Source organism: Sinocyclocheilus grahami, unplaced genomic scaffold (genome assembly GCF_001515645.1).
Source record: "Sinocyclocheilus grahami isolate Dianchi unplaced genomic scaffold, SAMN03320097.WGS_v1.1 scaffold46.1, whole genome shotgun sequence".
NCBI lineage: Eukaryota > Metazoa > Chordata > Actinopteri > Cypriniformes > Cyprinidae > Sinocyclocheilus > Sinocyclocheilus grahami.
In genome coordinates, this window is record NW_015505225.1 from 1,436,423 (window position 1) to 1,442,086 (window position 5,664).

Genomic DNA, 5,664 nt, shown 5'->3' on the forward strand with positions numbered 1-5,664 from the left:
AAATAGCAGAGGACCTAGGACAGATCCTTGTGGCACTCCATATTTTACTGGTGATAATTGAGATGACTCTCCATTTAAATAAACAAAGTGGTAGCGATCAGACAGGTAGGATCTATTCTAAACCATCCTAAGAGTGCGATATTAGAGTGATAACAGAGCTCCTCCAACCGCTTCACCATTTGTATCATGTTTCTCGTAGCGAGTGACACACACACACACACACACACACACACATAAAGATTTATATGATTTAAGTCGCCAATTTACAAACAGGATTTTAATTTCTAATTAATTTAAATATGAAAGGTCAAACGAGCATAGTGATGGAGGTGGGAGGACAGATCAATATAAATGTAATGAAAAGAGTCATCCATGATAGACTGCATCTCTCCTAATGATTTCCTTATTGGCTGTGTGCTCAAATAAGAATAATTATGTATTATCACACTGAAAAAAACATAGCATGTATCAACCAGATATGATTGATAGCTATCATACCTATTATCTTAACTAACAAAGATTACAAACGTGTAATTCAAATCCCAAAATTTGATCATAATGAGGTATTTTAGAAAACAGTCTCAAAATGTAACCAGTTAATCTTTATTTAATAGTCGTATTTGCATGCAAGATTGTTTACTGAAAAGTTTAATACAGATTTGATGTCATAATGTGGGGTGTGTTGTAACACTAAATAATCATTGGAGGAAAAATTGTGACAGCTAGGCCTGTTTTCTCCTATAATAATAATAATAATAATAATAATAATAATGATGTCAGTGCTGTAGTCACCTGTTTTTTTTTTTGGGATAATTATTTCCTGTTCATGTAGGCTATAGCATGCAAACATAATGGTCTTTGCATTCAAGACATTTGGCAGATGCTCTTACAAATAAAAGTAATTTTATGCTTACCCCGGCCACCCTCTTTTGAGGCAGTGCCCCCGACTGGCCCCCTGTTTAAAATGCTCTAGACACGCCCCTGCCTGGAGGACTGGTGTTTTTAGGGTTAGAACTAAACTCTGCAGGACACCGGCCCTCCAGGACCGAGTTTGGACAGCCCTGTTCTACACCCATGTTAATCTGCTATCATTTCCCACTGATTTTAGAAATAAATTATGGGTAGGGTTAGGTTTAGGGGTAGGGATTGGGTTAAGTTTGTATTTTTGGACAGTAATGTTGATCCAGGATCAACAAAAGATGTTGATCCAGGAACATGTCTTACTTGGAAAAATCACGGCGACCCGACACTGAGACATAATGACACATTGTGAGGAAATCATGCCATCTATTGGACAGTATTGGTGGTGCGTTCCCTTACCATAATCGCGAGCTTCATCTTTCAAAGTAAATGTAAAGACAGAGCATGAAAGGGGAACAGAATCGCGAGACACAGACACAGTGATGAAGCTGGTATGTGATGTGACCCCCTCCCTCCCTCTCTCTCTCTCTCTCTCTCTCTAACACTTAAGCTAATAACAAAACAGTAGATGATTCAGAAGAGCCAGATTTTCGTAGCAAAGTCAGAATTACCTCCTCTCCTAGGTTCACGAAATGGTCGTCCATAAAATGCATTGCTGTTCTGTTGTAAGTAATCTTAAAGATTCCTAAATGCATCTACTTCTGGAAGGCCAAATAAAGTGCTTTCGCCTAGAAACACACAGCGTCTCCCTGACATGCTGCTTCAACACTAACTGCGGTTACTGAAACCACGCCTTCTTTCTTTGTGTGAACATTTGGGCGGCATTATGCAAATATTTCCACATAGTGAGGTAGATATGTGGGGGCGTGTTAGAACGAGCCGTTTTAGGGGGGCGTGGCAGAGTCTTAACTTTGATAAAGAATATCTCTTTGGTTTTGAGACTTTAGTCTTTGAAACTTCAGGGATCTTATCTATGCACAATCAGCTTGTAACACTCCAAAGAGAAAGGAAAACTTGAAATCGCCTCATATGACCCCTTTAATAAATTCTCAACAGTAATACTACTTAAACGAAAAGTGTTTAAAATCTTTCATCTTCTTACTAAGTGTTGGGTGGGTGGCGTGTAATAAAATATTTTTAATAGACTAAATTTGTAAAACCCCTTAACGTTGTTACAGTTTAATAAAAAATTAGTAAGTTACTAATTATAACGATACACAGTATGATAAATTACGCCATACGCACACCTGCACTTCGTTTTTTATTCGTGAGAGTGCAGAAGTTTATTTGTTTAATTCAGTGAGCGCACTGAACAAAACACTGGTCTTTCAGCAATGACTCATCTAAACACCTCTGATTGGCCATTACATTTATAAGCTCAACAGAATTGTGTGTGATTGGCTATAATGGGCGATGCTGTAAACGCATAAATAGAAATACAATGCAGATTGAACAGATCCAAATTTAATGCTGGAATTTACATTTTCCATTTCATTTTCACTTTATTCGCGACAGCCGTAATAGATTTATATTAATTGTGCAAGCCCATGTTAATCTATCTATCTATCTGACAGATACAATATATAATGATTACATCCATTGTGCAAGAAACTGAATTTTGTGTGTAAATACTTGAATAATGTTTAATAATCTGTATATAAATGTTTAAATGTGAGATAAATAGGGTTCTGACTCTATAATATCACATTGCACTACACACACACTCTCAGTGTAGACCACAGGAATAAATCAATCTGTATAATCTTAAACAAATGCAGAGATTACCACAATCCCTAATCCACAGAGAAAATATAGTTTGGCCCTGTTTAATTCTATGCCTCCCAGTGAGCTTGTTTACAACAGACTTCACTGAAGTAGCCTATATGGTGTAGTGGACACTGGTGTTGTTTCAGGACCCAGATTTTACTTTAAGTGAAATTTGAGATTCACTAATCTGTTATTGAAATGAAACATAAGACTATCGTATCTCTTAGGTTCAAGATAAAATCCTGTTGAATGGCCACAATCAGATCACAGTGCATTAGTATAACTGCAATATGCCACATGCTTGTCTCATGTCACTCTTGAATCTCTTGTGCTTTCTCTGTTTACTGTGTCAATGCACCAGTCTGTGTGAGTCTGTCTGAGTCAGTCTGCTGCAGAGTTTTGACTCACTGAACAGCTCTGCTATTTTTAGCCTCTGCAGCTCACACTCCATCAGGTTACAGCGAGCCTTGCCTTAACCACGAAGGCTGAACACTGAACCGAGGAGAAAGGACTGTTACGGAAAGATGCTTGTGAATGTCGCCTCTGCTAAATAGGAAGGGTGGGGACGGGTGGACACTCAAAACAGTCAACCTACTGTAAAAATATCAGACTATGCCAAGCTTTGGCATTTTAAAGGGATAGTTCACCCAAAAAGCCAGTTTTGTAATTATTTATGCACCATCATACTGATCAACACAAAAAAGGCAAAATGAGAAGTTTTGAAGAGTGTTCATGCTGCTCAGTTCCATATAGCCTAATGAAAGTGGATGGGGATTGGGACTGACAAACTATAAAAAGGACACCATAAGGCATAATAATAACTGTAAACCATATGACTAATATGTTATTCCAAGGCCTCTTGATATGATAGCTTTTCAGAGAAACACGCTGAAATGTATGTTGGTATTCACTGGAAATCTGGTTTGACAAGCACTGGTCCCTATTCACTTTCATTGTTTGGAAAAGCGTGGAACTTCTCCTTTTGTGTTCCACTGAAGAAAGGTAGGCTATTCATGTTTTTTGGGTGAACTATCCCTTTAAGGGTTTGCTTTGCTTTTGCCCACAGTCTTATATTCAAAGTTAACGTTACATAAAAGCGCTGCTGCTGGACGAAGAGGCAGATGCAGATGTGAGGTCAATGGCCAAATAAAGACGGTTCTCCCCGAGGACTGCACTTTCACCAGCTAATAAACAGAACCCGATCCGCTCGGAGCGCCATCATTCCTTACTGCAGTCTGGTGTTTCAGGAACATGAGCTCTTGATGTTCTTTGTTTGATTTTCTGCTGAGTCATTACCTCCCGAGACACTTCATCCTAGGGCTGGATACAGCACCGCTGCTTCTGTGTGCTGCTCATATTCCTGCATTTATTCACTTCATTTATTCATTGAATGTTGCTCCATACCTGTGACTGTCTCTCTTCTGTGGAACGCAAAAGGAGATATTTAACAGAATGTCTGAGTTGCTCTTTTCCATGCAGTGAACATCAGTAAAAACAAACAAAACATTCAGCATTGAAATTACATTAGTAGTTCACTTGTGCATATTTCAGTCAGGTTTTTCAGGTCATCTGTTATACAGTAACTTGGTGTGTGAAATTTAACCTGACCTTTGGGATTTTTCACTCTGACATTTGCATACGATTGTCGCATTTTGCAGCTGCACAGAACTTTCAAATTGTTAATGAAGCAGCCATTGCCCTCTGCATATTCGCTATGTTAAAAACATTAACAATGGATGTATGAATATCTCCATGAAAACAAATGACCACCAATATTTCTAGGAGTAATTAATACAACTATTTAATTCTAACATAGTTCAGACAATTTGTCATAACAACCCATTTTATAGAAATAGTGTTAAAAAACATTTAGTTGAAAAACATTGGTAATTCTCATTTTGCACATAGGCTTTCATCATTATATATATATATATATATATATATATACACACACACATATAATATATATACACACATACAATATATATATTTCTAAATTTGCTGTTGACATGAAATGTTCACCAGATGTTGGTAACAACCCAAGTAATCCATACATACAAAGAAAACAAAAACAAGTTCAGAAATTGAGTTGTGTAATAAAATGGAAAGACACGGAAAAAGTATTGAACACGCGAAGAAAGGGAGGTGCAAAAAAGCATGGAAAGCCAAGACACCAGCTGAAATCTATCAGTAATTAGAAAGCAATCCTGCCACTTGTCAATGGAAATAATATTAGCTGGTTCAGTCCCAACACCTACAGTACCAGGATGATGAAGATGAAACAAGGGTGGACATTTCAGCAAGACCATGATCCCAAACACAGCCATGGAAACTCTCAGTTGGTTTCAGAAAAAGAAAACAAAGCTGCTAGAATGACCCAGCCAATCACCGGACTTGAATCCAATAGAAAATAAGAACTAAAGATCAGAGTTCATAGAAGCAATGCATTGTCACCCATTGAGCATGTTTGGGATGCTCTGGATTGACGTATACGACAGCATGTTCCAGTTCCTGCCAATATCCAGCAACTTCGCACAGCCATTGAAGAGGAGTGGACCAACATTCCACAGGCCACAATCAACAACCTGATCAACTCTATGCGAAGGAGATGTGTTGCACTGCGTGAGGCAAATGGTGGTCACACCAGATACTGAGTGGTTTTCGGACCCCCCCGGACCCCCCAATACAGTAAAACTGCACATTTTAGAGTGGCCTTTTATTGTGGCCAGCCTAAGGCACACCTGTGCAATAATCATGCTGTCTAATCAGCATCTTGATATGCCACACTTGTGAGGTGGATGGATTGTCTCGGCAAAGGAGAAGGGCTCACTAACACAGATTTAGACAGATTTGTGAACAATATTTGAGAGAAATAGGCCTTTTGTGTACAGCTCATGAAAAGTGGGGGCAAAAACAAAAGTGTTGCGTTTATAATTTTGTTCAGTGTGTGTATATATATATATATATATACACACA